This window comes from Neomonachus schauinslandi, chromosome 14 (genome assembly GCF_002201575.2).
Source record: "Neomonachus schauinslandi chromosome 14, ASM220157v2, whole genome shotgun sequence".
Classification (NCBI taxonomy): domain Eukaryota; kingdom Metazoa; phylum Chordata; class Mammalia; order Carnivora; family Phocidae; genus Neomonachus; species Neomonachus schauinslandi.
Genome location: NC_058416.1, coordinates 30391922 through 30412527, shown reverse-complemented (window position 1 = coordinate 30412527; position 20606 = coordinate 30391922). Strand labels below are relative to the sequence as shown.

General features: G+C 37.5%; 1 protein-coding gene across 1 annotated transcript in view; it reads right to left on the bottom strand.

Moving 5' to 3' along the window:
- Positions 1–20606, bottom strand: part of RIT2 (Ras like without CAAX 2) — a 386411-nt gene that overhangs the window by 4317 nt on the left and 361488 nt on the right. The window lies entirely within an intron of this gene.

The following is a 20606-nucleotide window of genomic DNA, read 5'->3' as shown; positions in this document are numbered from 1 at the left end:
GTTTGCCACAAAATGAATCAGTTCTGGTCAGAATTTGCAAATACATTAAAAATTTTGTATTTTAGATTTCTGAAATCAGATAACATTATGGACTTAGGTAGATTACAAATCATCTCAAAGTAGTGTGTAATTTCAATAAAAAATACATTCAAATCCTGAAATCTTTTGAAACATAGACTGTTACACAGAGATAGTAAAATTCATAGGGAAAAAATGGGGAAGAAATACTTCAATTCTAGTAAGGAGGAGGCAGAGAGAAGAACAATAACAATGGCATTGCACTCATCCTACTATAGTTCTCCTATATCTATAGCAGTCCAGATAGTGGGGTATTAGTTAAGGGCTAGACAGATAGACCAATACAATGCAATGGGGAATCTAAAAATAAGATGATGAAATATATGGGAGCTTGATATACTATTGGGTAGCATTCTAAATCAAGTTTGGAAGTGAAGATGCATTCAGTGGTGCCCTGACATCGAGACATCATCATTTTGGACTATTCTTGATGTATGGAGATTATTTCTCCTAGCACAGGAAGGTAATTTTTCTTTTGGGAAGAATGGTTGAAGTCTTTAACTAAACATATATTTATTTCTTACACATTTGAAAAATCTCTTTATACAAACATGTTTATGAAATCTTTCCTAATTATAAAAATGTATTACACATCGTTGGAAACATCAAAATTCAGTTAAAAGTCCAATGTAATAATCTGAAAAAAATTAGAAAAATTCCATCCAAAGATTCATATTGAAGTCATATAAGCAAATAATAGATGACATAACTGCTTATTGTAGCAGGATGAAGTATTTTTAACTCTGTAGCTCCCCATTGCTTTGCTAAGTAAAGTAGTAATCATGAACCCTCTATTTCAAAGCATGAAATGTAGTTGCATATATTCTTAGATCCATTTTCAGAATATTAATTCCATGTTACAACTCAGTAATTTTCACATTCATTATAAAATCCAAAAGGAAATTAAACTTAGTAAAATACTCGATCTCTTCTATAACTCCTGAAAAACATTTATTAGATCAATCACCTAATTTTTTTATTTTTTAAGAAAAACATTAAGGTGAAAGCATACTTTAAAATTCCCATGTTTCGATAAATTTTATCTCACACCAATATTGACAAACCATAATTTGTCATCCCTACACTAGACATTGAGATCAATATACTATATATTCAATGGAGTAACTTTAATTTTTACAGATTCTGGGCTTTATGCTTAATAATTTTGGTCTGTTCAAAGGCTATAAATATTTCAACAGTATCTCTGGGAATAGTCTTTGTCCACTAATGGTTTTGAGTAGTTCAGAATCAGAGTAACATAACAAGAAGTAACAGTTTCTATATTAGGCTTCAAAACCAGGGTATGTAACATATTCATCCAATATATTATCTTAGCTATCCAAATTTTAAGTAAAATTAAATGTTTTTAAATGACAAATATTCATCCATGCCATATAGTAGCTGCTAAGAAAGAAGCACAGTGTTAGAAGGGAATTAATATATTTTTTTCCCCAAATTAGGAGTTTCAGGTCCAAAAATGGTTAAGCAAATGGTTCAAGGTCACATACCTAATTAAGTAAAACAACCATCAAGTTCTACTCTCTTCCATCAAGTATTGTTTCCAATCCTTGCTGTTTCTCATGGGGTCTTTCCAGTTGCCTCTGCCAGTATTCCACATATATATAATTGATTATTCTGATCTGAGGCTTTATAACTTGAGATTATTCTTAAATTACAAACAAATGGCATAGAACATTTAACATTGCATTTACAGAAAAAGAAAATTTTAAGTATAGAAAGAAAAATAAATATTGTAGAAAGACTATTTGGGGGTCAGGGAAAGAATCATTGATGCAGATTCCATTGTGCCACCATGCCCCTCAATTGCAAGGATGGGGAGTTTGTGATTAAATGTCCTACCTGCAGGCCTTAGAAAGCATTGGCAGAAAAAAAAGGAATAAAAAAAAATTTATACAATAGAAAATCTCAATAACCCAGGGGAGCCATTATTTTAATAGATGTGACCTTTTTCACTGAGGAAGATCACTGTGTAATGTGCCAAGCACTCCCTGAAATGCCATTTCCCATCTGCCCAAGGAGACATTAGAGCACTAGCCACAGCTGCATGGGGGGATGAAGAGACCCCTGGGGCATGATGGCAAGCACAGCCTGTTCTAGTGCTGGCCCAGCTGCTGGTGGGAAGTGGCAAGCATGCTGGTCAATTAGAGTTCCAGTCCCGACAATCTGCTGACTTCAGGAGCTTCATTGCTCTTTATTGTAACGGTACTCAGGGTAATGGTGGTCATCTAGTAACCTATATAATTCTTAGTAGCATAAAAGGAAACTCTGATACTGCTTTGCTGTATTTGCTAACCTTGAATGAGGAGAGATTGGCAGAGAGATGGGTCTGGCTCTTCCAAGAGAAGCTTTGCAAGTGTAATATCTTTGTGGTTCAGCCTACTGGGTACTGTTAAAACATTCAGTGTAGAGAACAAACTCTTTGGGATTTGTATATATTTTTTAATGTCTTCCTGTGTTTCACTTCATTCTTACCCATGAAGATAGTAATTTTCATTATAGAGCCTGCATCATCAAGGTAACAGGAATCAGGTTCTTGGAGATTTGGGACCAAAACATTTTATTTGTTAATAAGAAAATAAGAAGGAAAAGTTGCCCAAACTTAGATTGTTCAGTTTTCATTTTGTTTCGTTGTGTAATTGATTTTTATCAGTTTTAACAATATGAGTAACCTTGCCAGTTTCCTTGACTAGCTGCAATGAAAGTGCTTTTGATTTGCTTGCTTTTTTAATCTGCAAGTTATTTTTATTTTAGAGAGAAAGAGCGAACACGAGTGGGAGGCTAGAGGGAGAAAGAGAGAGAATCCCAAGCCGATTCTGTGCTGAGTGTGGAGCCTGACTCGGGGCTCAATCTCACAACATCATGACATGACCTGAAACCAAGAGTCAGAGGCTTAACTGACTCCACCACCCAGGCACCCCTACAAGTTACTTTATTTACACATATCTACCATGTAAAGGTAAGTGCATAGATATCATCTTAGACTCCTTGCAGGGAAAACCAAAACACAACAAAGCACTAGCAAGAATTTCCCACCTTCAGCTGCAGTCACTGACATATGAGAAACTCATTCTTTTTATTTTTAATTTTCATTCCAGTGTACAGTGTTACATTCATTTCAGGTATAATGATTCAACAGTTCCGAATATTACTCAGTTCTCAAGTGTACTGCAGCCGGTGTCAGAGAAATTAGTGCCTGTGTTCTCTTCTACGATTTTTAAGGTGTCAGGTCTCAGATTTAGGTCTTTAATTCATTTTTAGTTTATTTTTGTATATGGTGTAAGAAAGTGGTCCAGTTTCATTCTTTTGCATGTTGCTGTCCTGTTTTCCCTAACACCATTTGTTGAAGAGACTTTTTCCCATTATATATTCTTGCCTCATTTGTCAAAGATTAATAGGCCATATAATTTTGTGTTTATTTCTGGGCTTTCTGTTCTGTTCCATTGATTGATGTGTCTACTTTTGTGCCAGCACCATATTGTATTGATTACTACAGCTTTGTAATATAACTAGAAATTTGGAATTGTGGTATCTCCAGTTTTGTTCTTCCTCAATATTGCTTTGCCTATTCTGGGTCTTTTGTGGTTCCATATAAATTTTAGAATTGTTCTTGTTCTGTGAAAAATGCTGTTGGTATTTTGATAGGGATTGCATTAAGGTAGTATAGCCATTTTAAAAATATTTGTTCTTCTAATCCATGAGCATGGAATGCCTTTCCATTTATTTGTGTTGTCTTCAATTTCTTTCATCAGTGTTTTATGGTGTTGCAGAGTACAGGTCTTTCACATCCTTGGTTAAGTTTATTTCTAGGTACGCTTTCTTATTTTCTCTTTCTGTTGTTTCATTATTGGTGTACAGAAATGCATAAGATATCTGTACATTGATTTTGTATCCTGCAAGTTTACCAAATTCATTTATCTGTTCTAGTAGATTTTTGGTTGAGTCTTTCAGGTTTTCTACATACAGTATCATGTCATCTGCAAAAGGTGGAAGTTTTACTTCTTTACCAATTTGGATACATTTATTTCTTTTTGTTGTTTAATTGGTATGGTTAGGAATTCCAGTATGATGTTGAATAAAAGTGGTGAGAGTGGACACCCTGTCTTTTTTTCTGACCTTAGGGGAAAAGCTCTGTTTTTTGCCATTGAGTATGATGTTAGCTGTGGGTTTTTCATGTATGGGCTTCATTGTGTTATGTTCTCTCTAAATCTACATTTTTAAGGGTTTTTGATCATGAGTGGATGTTATACTCTATCGAATGCTTTTTCTGCATCTATTGAAACAATCATAGGGTTTTTATCCTTTCTCTTGACATATCATGTTGTTTGATATGCAAATATTGAATCACACCGTGTATCCCAGGAATAATCCCACTTGATCATGATGAATGATTTTTTTAATGTATTTTCGGATTTGGTTTGCTAGTATTTTGTTGAGGATTTCTGCATCTATGTTCATCATAGTTGATATAGTTCATTTTTGGTGGTACCTTAATCTGGTTTTGGTATTGGAGTAATACTGGTCTAATGGAATAGATTTGGAAATTTTTCTTCCTCTTCTATTTTTTGGAATAGTTTGAGAAGAATAGGTATTAACTCTTCTTGAAATGTTTGGTAGAATTCCCCTGTGAAGCTATCTGGTCATGGACTTTTGTTTGTTGAGAGTTTTTTGATTACCATTGCTGGTAATTAGTCTGTTCAAATCTTCTACTTCTTCCTGCTTCAGTTTTGGTAGGTTATATGTTTCTAGGGATTTAATCCATTTCTTCTAGGTTGTTCAATTTATTGCCATAAATTTTTTATAATATTCTCTTACAATTGTATTTCTCTGGTGTTGGTTGCTACCTCTCTCCTCTTTCATTTGTGGTTTTGAGTCCTCTCTGTGGTTTTTTGTTTGTTTGATGAGTTTGGCTAGAGCTTTATCAATTTTGTTGATCTTTTCCAAGTACCAGGTACTGGTTTTATTGATGTGTTCTATTGTTTTGTTTTTAGTTTATCACTTATCTTTACTCTAATCTTTATTATGTCATTCCTTCTACTTTTAGATTTTTTTGTCCTTTTGCTAGCTCCTTTAGGTGTAAGGTTAAGTTGTTTGAGATTTTTCTGCTTCTTGAGGTAGCCATTTAAACTTTCCTCTTAGAACCGCTTTTGCTGTATCCTAAAGATTGTGGATTGTTATTTTATTCTCATTTGTCTCCATGTATTTTTTGATATCCAATTTTGATTTCCAGGTTGATCCATTCATTGTTGAGTAGCATGTTTTTAACCTCCATGTATTTGTGCTCATTCCCGATTTTTTTTTATGATGGATTTTTAGGATCATAGTGTTGTGATCAGAAAAGATGCATGGTATGATTTCAGTCTTTTTGAATTTGTTGAGAATTGTTTGTATGTGATCTATTCTGGATAATGTTTTCTGTGCACTTGAATGTGTATCCTGCTGTTTTAGGATGGAATGTTCTGAATAAGTCTGTTAAATCTATCTGATCCCATGTGTCACTCAAAGCCACCATTTCCTTGTTGATTTCTTGTTTGGATGATCTGCCCATCAATATAAGTGAGGTATTAAAGCCACCTACCATAACTGTATTGCTATCAATTAGTTCCTTTACATTTGTCATTACCTGCTTTAAGTATTTGGGTGCATAAATATTTATATAAATATAATATTGTTGGATTGTCCCCTTTATTCTTATATAGTGTCCTTCTTTGTCTTTTATAGTCTATTTTGTCCAATGTAAGTATTGTTACCCCAGCTTTCTTTTGACATCTGTTTGCATGATAGATGTTTGTCAATATGCAGGTGTCTTTAGCTCTGAAGTGAGTCTCTTGTAGATAGCATATAGATGGGTCTTCTTTTTTTTAATCCATTCTGTCACCTTATTTCTTTTGATTGGGGCATTTGGACCATTACATTCAAAGTAATTTTTTTCCCCGTCTTTTATTTAAGTTTTAATTTGTTAACATACGGTGTTATAATGAAGAAAAAAACAAAAACTAATATGTTAATCAGCATACATTACATCATTAGTGTTCCATGATTATATTAGTTTTGGGTGTACATCTCAAAGTAGTTATTGCTATTTTGGTACTTGTTTTGTGGTTGTTTGTGTAGTTCTTCTCTGACCCTTTCTTGCTGGCTTTCTTTAGTGATATACATCTCTTACTGGTTCTTGATTTGTGGTTATCATCAGATGTGTAGACAACATCTTTTGCATATAGCAGTCTGTATTAATGATGGTCACTTAAGTTTCAACCCATTCTTCTCTCCCTGTCATGTTTTAGGCATATGGTATCATATTTCATGTCCTTCTCTGAGTCCACTGACTAATCTTTACAGATATGCTTATTTTTACTGCTTTTGTGTTTTCCACTTTTCTTATTCCTATTCCTTTCCACTCAAAGAGACCCCTTTGGGACTGGTTTAGTGGTCATGAACCCAGCTCTATCTCTCCTTCTATTCTGAATGATAGCCTTGCTAGATAGGGTATTCTTGGTTGCAGGTTTTCCTTTCATCACTTTGAATATATCATGCTACTCCCTTCTGGTCTACAGAGTTTCTGTTGAAAAATCAGCTGGTAGCCTTAGCCTTATGGGATTTCCCTTATATGTAATGGTCTTCTTTTGCTGCTTTTATAATTCTCTCTTCATCAGTGTTTTTTGCCAGTTTAATTACTGTGTGTCTGTCTTGGTGTGGACCTCCTTGGGTGGATTTTGTTGGGGGATTCTCTGTTCCCTCCCCCAATTAGGGAACTTTTCAGCTATTATTTCTTCTTATAAATGTTCTGCCCCTTTTTTTCTTCTCCTTCGGGGATCCGTATAATGCAAATGTTACTATGCTTGTTGGAGTCCCTGAGTTCCCTAATTTTTTTCCTCTTACCTGCTCAGCTTGATTACTTTGTGGATTTGCTCCTCTGCTTCCTCTAGCCTGCTGTGTATTCCATCTAGTAAATTTTTAATTTATTGTGCTCTTCATCTCCAGTTGGTTCTTATCTCTGTTTTATTTCACTCTCTTGTTGTGGTTTTGTCCTGTTCTTTTGTTTGGGACATATTCCTCTGTCTCTTCATTTTGTCTAACTCTGTCTGTGTTAGGAAAGTCAGCTATGTCTCCTGCTCTTGGAAATAATGGCCTTATGAAGAAGTCCACTAATTCCCTACAATGCAGTGTTCCTGTTCACCAGAACCTGGTGCTTCAGGGGGTGTCTCCACTGTGTGTTGCATGCACCCTGCTGTTGTGGGCAGTGTTTGTTAAAACTGTAAGCCCCACCCTGGCAGGGGTCCAAAGTAAGTGTGTACAGGTCTGCTTGCAAAATGAGACCTGTGGTCACCTCTGGGACTGGGTCTGGCCCGGGCAGATCCACAAAGTAAGCAAAATGGGTAGGGTGCACAGTTGTAACAACAAGGTGCACCTGGGCTATCTCAGGGCCTGCTACTGTTGGGGCCCAGGCTGTTCAAAATGCACAAGTGGGGAGACATGGTGTTGTCAAGGTTTGCACCAGTCTTCTGAGGGAGAGGACCCCTAGCCCAAGGACTGAGGCAGATGTGACTCGGGAGGGCAGGGCTTAATAGTAAATGTCAGCACAGTGCTGGTCCCCTTAGAATTCCTTCAGTAATCCCTGCCCCTCTGGGACATGCTCCAACCTGCCCTGAGACGTACTTCCTCACATGCCCACTGCAATATTCTGGCCTTTGAGTATTTGCACATTTCCTTTGCCTGGAATGTGCTCCTACCAGCACTTTTTGTGGCTTTTTTCTTATCAGTCATGTCACAGCTTAAATATCATCTCCACTGAGACACCTCGCCTAACTATTCTCTAGAAAACAGTGATTCTGTTCCATTGTTCTGCCTTATTTCTTTCTTGGCACTCAATTACTCTGAAATCATTTTACTAATTTATTCCTCTGTTTATTTTCTGTCTTCCTTCAGTATAGTGAAAGCTTTATTATAGCAGGAATCTGTCATTCTTGTTCACTGCTGTACCTGGACTCAGCACAGTAGCCAACATTTAGGATGCCTGGCCATAGGAAAACAGAGGAGCTAGTTGTCAGGGCAATAGGAAAATAAAAAGGAAATTCCAAGTAATTATAATCAGTGCCATGACAGGGGCCAGCATAGATAAGTAGTGCCCAGGCCCTTATTAGTGGTTCTGGGCTTCCTCAGGGAGGATATCTTTGTAGGAGACCTAAATGATAAGCAGGAATTACATAGGTTGGTGGGAGGAGGGGCAGGGAACTGGAAGTAGTCTCAGATGGAAGGACTAGCAATGGCCTAAGGCAGAGGTGATAATGGTGCTTTTGTGGGATCATCAGCAGTTAATGTGGTTTAGAAGAAAGGAGGAAGGAGAAAATGAACAGCAGCACTATCAGAAGAAATTTAGTGAGCTTAAATGCCTAATTTATGTAGATTCATATGAAATTTGTTTGAAACCCATCAATTAAGTAATTTCTTAAAAAGCCTATTTCTTGAGTGCCTACTCTATGCAAAGAAATGTAAAAGGTTTTTCTCTCTCCTGCTGGAAGAGAGATTGATTGAATGGAGAGAAAAGCAGGACATAATAAATTAAATGGTATAGCCACTCCTTCTCAGGTACAGGATGGTAATGGCTCTAGGGTAAAGGGTTTAGACTGCTTTGTACAAGAGACATTTGAAATCTCCAAGGCCTTGTGCTTTTCATCCAAGAAACCCTGGTATGCTGGGGGGAGATGTTGCCATGGCAGCCAGTAGTTGCTATGAAGGGAAAAAAGAGAAGGTTAATGCTAAATATTTTGCTAACAGCAATATCTGGCTGCTGCTTTGAATTTTTCTCCTACTACTTTTAAAATATCTTGTTAAAATTATAAATCAATAAAGTTAGGCAGTATATATGTCAGAACATATATATGTATGCCCATGCCTTAGGATATCTATCTTCGTATATTTGCACTAATAAATGTGTGTATGAATAAAGAGTAAAATTTTGGCCACTTGGAGAACTTAAGTGTCAAAAAATATTTCAGCAGTTAATTTATTACATTAATAAATTTGTAAGGTAAAAATAGAAGGAACTTATATTTGTAACACATATAACAATTATAATTAAGCAATAAATTGTATAGCTGTGTAATATCTGGATCCCCTGCAGACTATAAAACCATGAGGGCAAGGAACATTGCTCTCCCAGCAACACTTCAGTGTTTTGCACGTGAAACAAGCTCAATAACCATCTTTCGTATCTCTTCCTTGAATGGGTGGGTGAATAAAGGGATAGGAAGAAGCAACCAACTACTACAGCAAAAACTCTCCATAAATTAACTAGGGAGCTCATAAACCCAAATCTCATTTGAACTGCCAAGGGTTTTGAGTCCCCCAAAAGCCCTCTTTTATATGTATATATGTATACTGTCTGTATAAGAGATATTATAAGAGATATGCACTGCAGAATCTCTAAACAGAAAAAAAAGAGGGCTGGGTCATGATGCTTTCTTGAGTGGGATCTAGGGATCACAGTGATAGATGACTCTGATGTGGCCCAAAGGAAAGCCAGAGGTGGTATTAGGGTTCCTCCAAGTTTATGGTCAACACATGTATCCTTTTGGATTATTCAGAAAAGGAATGCCTGGCAGAGAAGAAAGAACCTGAACAAAGTAAGTTTGATACAAGTTCTAACTCTGGGATCTACAGAATATGGAGCTGGGCATTTTTTTGAAAAATTTATAAGCCTGTGCTTATTGGCACTACTATAGTTTTCAATTTTCACAGAGCCATCAGTGCCCTTGTCAATCATTTCTTTCCTATTCCTCATTTAGTTCTTCAAAATCCTCACTTCTCATTTTCAGCAGATGTTCTTGCCCTCTTATTTCACCTTGATGAGAAAATAAAAGCATCCACAAATAATGAGTAAAACGTTCAAGACTAGCACCTAGAAACTCACCTGTGTCATTAGCTACCTTATGTTACTCTCCCAGTTTCAAATGAAGATAAATAGGTTACTGATTCTGTCAAGTCCAACACCTCCATCTGGGCTCTGTCCTCTTCAATATCTGTTTCAGCCTGGCAGCATGAGTTGTACCCCTCTCTGTTCTATATTTTAAGCGTCCAATTCTAGTTACCTTCTTATAGCTGTCCTTTTGTTCACTATTAACTGTATGTTATTTAGGAAAGCCCTTGTACAAGGTTAAAAAGGTGAAGAATGGGGCTGAGGTATGAAAGTGATTAGAAGGATGCACAGTCTTAAAGCACCCTACTAGATGGGAGAGGATATTTACAAATGATATTTGTTAAGGGGTTAATATTCAAAATACATGAAGAATTTACACAACTCAACATCCAATCTGATTGATTAAAAAATGGGTAGAGGACCTGAATAGACATTTCTCTAATGAAGTCATACAAATGGCCAACAGACACATGAAAAGATACTCAACATCACTAATCATCAGGGAAATGCAAACCAAAACTACAATGAGATCGCTTCACACCTGTCAGAAGGGATAGTATCAAAAAGACAAAAATGACAAGTGTCGGTGAGGATGTGGAGCAAAAGGAACCCTCATGTACTGTTGGTGGGAAGGTAAATTGGTATGGCCACTGTGGAAAACAGTATGGAGTTTCCTTAAAAAAATGAACAATATAAATACTATATGATCCAGTAATTCTACTACTGGGTATATACCCAAAAAAAACCCCACATGAATTCAAAAAGACATTTTTGAATGTCTTTAGTGCAGCATTATTTACAATAGTCAAGATATCAAAGGTTTACTCCAGCGTTATTTACAATAGTCGAGATATGAAAGCAACTTAAGTGTCCACTGATAGATGAATAAAGAAACTGGGGGGGGGGTGCACACACACACACATTATTGCTTATAATAACTCAGCCATAAAAAAGAATGAATGAAATCTGGCCATTTGCAACACCATGAATGGACCTAGAGGGTATTATGCTAAGTGAAATAAGTCTGACAGAGAAAGACAAATACCATTTGATTTCACTTATATGTGGAATCTAAAAGAAAAAAAAGAAACCCATAAACACCGAAAACAAACTAGTGGTTGCCAGCGGGGAGACGGTGGATAGGCAAAATGGGTAAAGGGAAATAAAAGGTATAGGTTTCCAGTTATGGAATGAATAAGTCATGAGGATGAAAGGTACAGAATATAGTCAATGGTATTGTCCTGGCATTGTATGGTGACAGATTGTAGCTACACTTGTGGTGAGCACAGCATATAGAATTGTTGAATTTCTATGTTGTATACCTGGAACTAATGCAACATTGTGTTTCAACTACAATTTAAAAAAAAGATATCAGAGGTTTATGTGCTGATTTAATAACTTCTGATTTGCACATCAACATTCACAATCTGGATTCTGCTCCTCTCCCCACCCATTCTCCTAAAATGGTTTTCAAATGTATAAATATGACCCTTGCTGCCAAACCCAATAGGTGCTTCCAGTGATCTTTCAGCATCTGCAATATTTGACAAGTTGACTACTTTCTTCTTTAAACTTCTCTTCTGATTTGGTGACCTCCTTTCCTGATTTTTCTAAGCTCTGATTACTCTTTCTGACTATCTGAGTATTTTCAGTATCTTAAAAATACTACTCTTCGCTCACTTTTCCCATAACTATATGCCCATGGATTCTGACCTTTACTTTGCTTCTATTCTTATTTGGCATTTGTTCCTTATATATTCTTATTCAAGTCCATAGCTTTAGTCATCATTAGAGTTCTCATGAGCCCCTATTAATGTCTTCAAAGATCATCTTTCGGTTTAAGTCCAGAATCACAAGTCTCTGCTGGGCAGTTTCTTTGAAATGTCCCATAGGTACTTCAAATTTGTGGTCAAATTAATTATTTTTCCTTGCCACATGTTCCATCTTGGCTAATGGCACCAATATTCCCAGTAATCTAGGCAAGATCTTTAAAATCCTTCCAGATTCCTCTGTCTCCCATATCTTTAAATCTAACTGATAGTCAAGCCATTTCATTTCCATCTTTTTGTTATGGTATGCTGACATCTTCCTTCTCCATTTTCATGGCCAGTACCTTAATCCGGGGCTCTTGTTAATTTATCCCCTAGATGATTGTTCTACCTTCAGGCTTGACCCCCTCAAATCTATCCTTCCTACTCTACCCAGAGAGAAATTTCCATAACATAAAAGTATTTAGCTCTCCATTTTTGTGATTCCCCCATCATCAATAACACAGTGGGTAGCACATAATAAGTGCTCAAAAAACAGTGACTTGTTCCTACAGCGACTGGTACCAGATGAAGTCAGGCTCACCTCTTATTTGGATAAATAATTCTGCCTCTCAAACCCCAATTTCCTCCTCAAGATAAAAAGGATACCATCTCCTTCAGAAGGCTCCTATGCAGATTATAGTAATATGGCCCATAACCTCATGTACTTAGTCATAATTACTAATAGAGCAGTCTGGGCTCTTAGAAGAATCAAGGGCATCAGATGGGCTACCAGAATTAAAAGAATATGGAATATCCTCAAAACAAAAGAATTCAGGATTGTAATGGACTTTAGGGTCATCTTTAAGCCATCAAGTCATTACATGTCATTCCACAACAGCTCTGTCACACTGTAGGGACACACTAATTGCACAGTCCTCTGTAAAATGACCCCTTTTTATCAAAGGTTCTTATATTTAGTCAGAAGAGAATTTGAATTATAGAGCTGAAATTGCCCCAAGGCATCCTATACTCCAAATCCTAAACATTTTGAGGATTTCTTAATTTTTGAGATACTACAGTTCTTCGATGCTGGAGTTGGCACTAAAACCCAAGACTCTTTTTACCACCACAGATGCCCCTTTGTCTACAACACAAAAATGGTGCATGGGACAATTAGAGCACACAGGATGTAAAAGTGCAGAGAAGAAACTTCCTGAAGCAAGCAGGCTTGCATGGAGTAGAGGAGAAGACAGAGACTAGAGACTTTCCCCTATCAGCAGCTGAGGACTCTGAGCATCTGGATCTGGGGCTTTCACTTTATTAAATTTAATTCTTTATTTTTAAAATGTATATTCTATAATTTTATATATATATAATAGAATATGTATCTGTGAGTTCTATCCCTTCGAATCTGGACGATAAATGTAGATTCAAGCACCTGCACAGATGACAGCTTTTAACTGTTACAAGAAACCCCTCTGTGGCCTTAGCAACTCCTTCCATTTGTTGCTTCTCAAGCCCAGTTGCCCAGTCTCTCCCCAGGTAGACAAAACGACCTGCTTCCCAATGGCCGTGCACACAGCATGCCAGAGAAAGGAAAGTAACCTTGACAAGTCTGTTAGGAAGCAGCGGCCTGAGACTGCATCTCCAAATCAGTGACATGTTTTCTCTTCCAGATTCTGGTCATGTCAGAGCACAGAGCAAACAACACTATCACGGCAATGACTTGTCAGCTCACTGACATTATCTGTGCTCCATCCTCCAAAGCAGCAGCTGAGAACATAGGCTCTGTTAGTCAAAACAGCAGGTCTTACTAAGATACAGGGAGAAAAGTATTCTGCTTGAGAGGATGGTTTGTGAAACCAAAGGGCCTGCGTTGTAATCACATCTCTGCTGCTTCCTAGTTGAGTGACTGTATATGAGTTACTTACCTTTCTAAAACTCAGTGTCCTCATCTTAAAATGGGGTTAGTAAGAGAAAGGAGATAACAGAATGCCTCATACTTATTACACGTTAAATGTACTATAATTTGGACTTTGTTTATTCATTTAATACATAGAACTGGCTTGTCTCCAGTCAGAAATCATGCAATGCTGATGAATGAGAAGTTTGACTCCTGTCTTTACAACAACGACCAGAGTGGGGGAGGGGACTTTTTACTGTCAGAGTTACTCTGATACACTTGACTCCATTGCCATATCTATCCTCAGAATGGTTCAGTTTTCCTTTGGGCATATTTTACTGAATGTGTCATAAAAGCATTTTGTTCAGACCACAAGTCTTCCCCTCAGCCGCCATAGTTATGTTTAATCAGTAGGGGGTGGGGTTATTGTCTGTCCTCAATTTACTAAAAACCATGAATACTGTTTCACTTCCTCTGTTGTTTTCTTCACCTTTCTCCTGCGTAGCCTCTTAAATTTCTTTTCCTCCATTTTCCTATTTTCTACCTTTACCTTTTCTTCTCATCCTTCTTGTCCTTCTTGAGATCTTCACCAGCCAACATCTACTAATCCCTTAGGTTTTTTTAAAGTAATTCCCAGACTCTGTTCCATGAACTGTTTGTTGATCCCCAAGACTGAGTATGATTTCTCCCTCTTTTTAAGTCCCTAAGCATTTGGTTTTTGTCACTCAGTCTTTCATTACAATTAATATTTTTCTTACTCTGTACCAAGGATAAGTTTCATGGACACACAAATAGTGCTCCTTTCAACACTTGGAATCATCATCAAATTGGCTCCAAAACTGACTCCTGTTATTTCCTAAAACTTAACTGTTTATGAAATTCTCCCTTCCTCCCAATTAATGCAGTGTTTGCCTTAGGGATTCAGTTTTTCCCCTCTCTTATAGTATGTGACTCTCAACACAACCTAAATTTGGTCTTGTGGTCAGATCTTGGTCTTTCACAGTGACATCTAATTCAGCAAAACTCCCAGTGCCCTTAACCAGTTGTGATTTGTCTAAGTGCAGGCCATGCTGAGTAGAGAGGTAGACCATGAAATCATGGAATCATAGACATTAGAGACAATTAGTGTTAAGGAAGTCAGACATCATTGCTTTTATAGCACTCCTGTGAGATGGGGCACAGAGACCTTTTTATAGACACTTCCAGGGATGAGTTTATTCACATATCAGATAATCCCAGGCTATAATGTATATCTCTCACTGGCTGAAAATCCATAATAAGAAGATGTCCTCCCTAGATTTCCTATCTCTTATCCTAATTCTGGCCTTGTAGAGACATTCAGAATACCACCTCCCCTCCACCGCCTTTTCTTCCATGTGACAGCTCTTTTAATACTGGAAAACATAAATGATGTCTTCCACTTGTGGCTTTACCACTGATTATATTCAGAAGATGGTGCTGTCTTATTTTCAGAAGACAGTCATCTTCCAGAATCTTAAACTTAAAAAAAAATCAGAAGAAAAATGAGCAGATGGTTCTATTTTGCTTTGTTCTTACAGAGTAATGTGTGACCCAAAAAGTATCTATAAAACAGATAAATAGCAGCAACAACAATGAAACTTTGGTTGTAAGATCATTACTTTTCTAATCACAGAGGATGCACAACTGCTTAACCACACCAGACATTAATGGTTTTTGTTTTGTTTTGTTTTAACTATACTTGTTACTCCTCTGCTAGGATAAGGGCAGATAGTTGGGCCACTACATTTTAATGTCTTTGATAGACAAGCAAAAATATAAGAGGCTGAAATATACCCTCTGCAATGGCATTATTAGCACTACTTCCTAGGAAATAGCTTCCTTTGGTGACTCATTCAAAAATACATACATCTTCCCTACCATTTAACCTCTTATGGATGGTTGCAGTGCATTTATTCATTTCAAATTAACCAACACACTGAATTTGTATACTGTAGATCCTCAGTACATATTTACTAAACTAGAATAGCTAAGGTGAACATTAGCAAGAAGAGTCCCATAAAATATCTGTTTTTTGTGTGTCTAAGGTAGGCAACCCTAAATTGACAGAGAAAGAAGAAGGTGATCTGGATCAAATAATGCTCAAAAGGAAACCAGTGGAATTTAGAAATGACATCTACTCATGAGTTTCAGTCTGTGAAAGTGCACTACATTTGTGCTCTGCAAGGTAGCATATTGACCACACTGATTTGGACAGCAATGTTCTTATCTATAAAATCAAGGGAAGTGATATCTACAGTTACTTCCATCCTAATGATTTCTCAAACTCCTTGCTATTTTTTTCCCTTCTCTTGCTGTGCCTGCCCACTCTCTTTGAATCAGTCTTTTTATGTCCCATTTCCAAGAGTATTACCAATGTTCACCCAATTGCTAATCATTCCCCATCCTCCATACTCTACCCATTTAAAAGTCTTCGCACTTTCCAGAATGCATCATTCCATCTGCCTAGATACATTTGCAAGGAACGTATCACATCTGTTAAAAGTTTAACCTCCACTGTCTTTGTAGTAAAACATTAGCTTCACCCTCCACCCTGTGTATCTTCCCAGGTACCTTATGGGCTAGATGCCCTTTTGACCTCATAAATGGCACTCCTTGAGGGTAGAAACTATCAAGTTCATTTTGTTCTCTCAGAATTTAACCATAGCAGGGATTTGATAAATATTTGTTGAATGAATTGGATTCACAAATAAAGTCACAGCATCACTAATGTTATCTTCTTTTCTTCAGATTTGTACAAGAGATTGCTATGGGAAAGTTTCTGACTGACCTTATTTCACTAAGTCTGTGCTATCTCTGAGAAAGCTATGAAGTATTAGCATACATAATTAGAACAAAGGATCACTTACTAATTTTTGATGCAGTCTTAGTTTATACTGTTCACTTGCTTGCTGATCTGAGATATTTCAGACCCATTTATCTAGCTATCTTGAGAAGTTCTTATTGTCTTAATATTTAGGGGCACTCAGTCTATCCATCATCAGAAAGCTTCCCTGAGCCTATGTTTTCCTCTCAATGGGGGCTTGGAATATCCATTAATTTTGCCGTTAGTTTCTGGATCTGATGTTTGGAATGCATAATGAATGCATTTACAAATAGCGAAGTGAATATTCTGCAATTATGAAGGCAATTAATATTTTGTGTCAGAAGAAAAAAAATCTTTCCATAATCAGGCATTCAATAACAAGAAATGTTGCCTATGCCTATATAACTATATGGAAAGAGAATCATTTCAGAAGAGGAATGTAAATGATCCAATTCACGGACAATTTAAGTACAGTAAACTAACGGAAAATGTCTTCATCTTTTCTAAGACCAGTTGCCATACAGCCTGTCCTCATGAAAAAGGAAATATTTACTGTCTCCGTGAGGTATTTTACAACATTAAAATTCTGTTTGTGGCTTTTGTAAACCTCCCCTGGAAAATTACAAGTGAGATTAAAAGGAACTCTGACAGCCTGGGGAGGAATTGATAGATGACCTGCCATATTTAAGACAGCCGGCTCTCTGCTAAGGTCAGCCCTCACATACTGAGAGGACAAAAGCAAAACACGAAGTCCAGGGAGAGCCAGGAGGTTGAAAGAACAAAGTGTGTTGACATCAGTGATCTAGTCCTGGCCTAAGGGGAAAGACTATTCTTTTATGTATGTTTATATATATATATATATATATATATATATACACTTAAATGTTTACTTGCATATTTATTATTTATACAGGCACATAATTATATATATATATATAATTTATGAATGATTTAATGTATAGTATATTGTTTGTGTGTGTATCCACATGGGGGTAAAAAACAAAATGCAGTGATTTTTCCATGTCCTTGACTTATCCTTACAGGAGATTTCTGCCCCGCATCCTGATCTAGTTGAGTTTGTACATTTACCTTTCTGAATGAGTTTGTCAGAATGATACTGGGATCAGCCCAGGATAGATTTGGGTGGGGAGTTACACCATTAACAAAATCATCTAAATCAAGATGGCAGGCCCAAGTGCTGGTCTTGAGGCAGCCTAGCAATACATTGTCCTCTGGGTGCCTAAACCTGCCAACCACCAGTCATTAGAAGTTCAAGGTTTCCATGGATACCTCATCCTGGGTACAGGTGAAATGATAACTCTTCATAAGCCCTTTGCACAAACAGGATGGCTTAGAGTTAAGTGGAGGTTAGCCTAATTAGTTACCAGAGGGAAGCAGGTTTCTATGAATGGCTTCCAAATCCTACTTTAATTAAAGGTCAAAAAGGGAGGAGAAGTGAAATTGTAGAAGGCAGTAAAGGAAAATTTTAAAACTCAGATCTGATGGGATGCCTGAGTGGCTCAGTTGGTTAAGCATCTGCCTTCTGCCTTAGCCTCAGGTCATGATCCCAGGGTCCTGGGATCAAGTCCTGCATCGGGATCCTTGCTCCTTGCTCAGCAGGGAGCCTGCTTCTCCCTCTGCTTGTGTTCTCTGACAAACAACATCTTAAAAAAAAAAACCCACAAAACTCAGATCTGATTGTATTGCTCCTCTAATACTGTTGAGTGATTCCATGTTACGTAAGACAGAAATCCCCAGGTTTCTGTTTTTCACAGACAAGGTATTTTTTTTTTTTAATTAGGAGTGAGGTGGGCTTCTGTAGGCATCTACAGAATGTAGGCACATTCAGTGATAGACATCTATTTTTGCCTGCCCAGATGACCTTCTCCCCCTTTTTGAAATAGTATCCCAATATCCCTTGGGACAGCTATCCTTTTTCTATTTATCAGCCCAATAACTTTGATGGGATTAACCCTACTTCCAGCTCCAAGGGTAAGCAAATAACCCAGGCTTGGGTATTCAGAGAACTGCATCTCCCTACCTAAAATTTAGTATGACCTAAACAAGGCTAGCCACTCTCCTTCCTTAGAATTTCACTAACACTATTCAGAAATAATCATGAAAGCAATAGATAAGTTTGTGAAGTACAAGTGCCTACCTAAGAACAAAGTCAATAAAAAAGTAAGAAAAACAAAAACGGAAAGATTCTGATGATATTTTTAGGGGCTCTGACTCTAGTTACGCCTGAAGCAAACCGAATTGGGTTTTCCAGTTAAAGGACGTAATAAATTCATTTTTGTGTGTTTTGTTGTTGTTTTAACTAGTATATATGGAGTTATTTAAGAACTGAATGGGTTCTGACTAATATACTTGTCAAGTTTTTATTTCAGCAAATATTATAAAATGATGTAAAGTGTTACTGAGACTCCTTTCTGGTCCCCTGCAGTTATCAACAACTATAAAAATTACTCTGGAAAGAACCCACAGTTGGAAACAAAGATAAATTTCAAATGGCCAGGTTTAATGAGAGCCTGATTCCTGGTGCCCAGCATTCATATTTTGCATCAAATTTCAGACTAGCTAGGTGTTATTTGCTTCCAGAAATATTTTTAAAGAGACTAAAAAGAAAAAAGGAAATTAATTTTAGAAGTTCAAGGTTTTAAGAAAACAGCGAGCGGGACACTCCAGTCTTCCATCTCATGTGTCTTAGGGGGCTACTCTATCTGTGATTGCTTGTAAAATATGTATCTATCCCATTTCCTAGCTGGACACTGGATGTTTTCTGAACTGCAGAATATGCCAACATGCTCAGAGCCATTGGACTATGGGAATTGAAACTTATGGAAAGGGCATAACCATGTAATACATTGGGAACTCCAGTTCTAATTTCCACAGATCCAAGGCAGTCATGGCTGAACTTCCTAGACTATCTTGTGGCCTAGATTAGGTTTGGGAAGAGATTTCAGTTTCTAGTTGGCCAGAGAATGTCCCAGAGAACCAAGACTTGGTGTCTGGGAGACAAAGCAGAGATGACTGTGAGGAAAGGAAAGAAGTGCAACTGCAACATGGGATCTCCAATGTCAGAATTATTTCAGATCACCTGGGCACTGAATGACAAGCTACTATAGCAGAGATAATTTGGGTCCTTGTTAACATCAAAGACCAACCTATAGGGTAGTCCCTAGTATCTATAGCCAACAGAGAAATCATAGTGACCTAGAACCAGATACCAGTTTAAGGTTGATGGAATGGGAAGGGAGAGTGTACGGTGAATTAGCATTCCCTTCCTTTGGCGTGAGATTCATTCTGGATTTGTGAAACCTCAGCCCAGGCTTTTGAAGATGGAACTCTGAACCAGACAGTGGCAAACCATAACACCTAGACTTGGTTAAATATTTACCTAAAGTAGGATAGCCTTAAACTAGAACTGATTAAAAAGACAAAATCTTTAAAAAATATATCAATCCTATTCTTTGTCTTTTTGACAGAGAGAGAGCACAAGAAGGCAGAGCAGCAGGTAGAGGGCAGAGGGAGAAGTAGGCTCCCCACTGAGCAGAGAGCCCAATACAGGGCTTGATCCCAGGACCCTGGGATCATGACCTGAGCTGAAGGCAGACACTTAACCAACTGAGCCACCCAAGTGCCCCCAGGATTGATACTTTTTGGAAGGGAAAGAGATAGTGTTAATTGGCAATATTAAATTTCCTACTTTCCTATGCCAGTTTATAGTGGGTAGGGACTTAAAAAAGCAGAATAGATTTCAGTTATATCTCTGAGTTGAGATGGCTGAATACAATTTTCCCATCCAAGTATAGACATTGAAAGGAAGAGGGTGGGGGGGGAAAAACTAAACCTGTTATTACCGTCAGTTCATTAAGAAGTTCATTTTCTTTTTTTTTTAAAGATATTTTTTATTTATTTATTTGACAGAGAGCACAAGTAGACAGAGCAGCAGGCAGAGGGAAAGGGAGAAACAGGCTCTCTGCTGAGCAGGGAGCCTGATGCGGAGTTTGATCCCAGGACCCTGGGATCATGACCTGAGCTGAAGGCAGCCGCTTAACCGACTGAGCCACCCAGGCACCCCAAGAAGTTCAT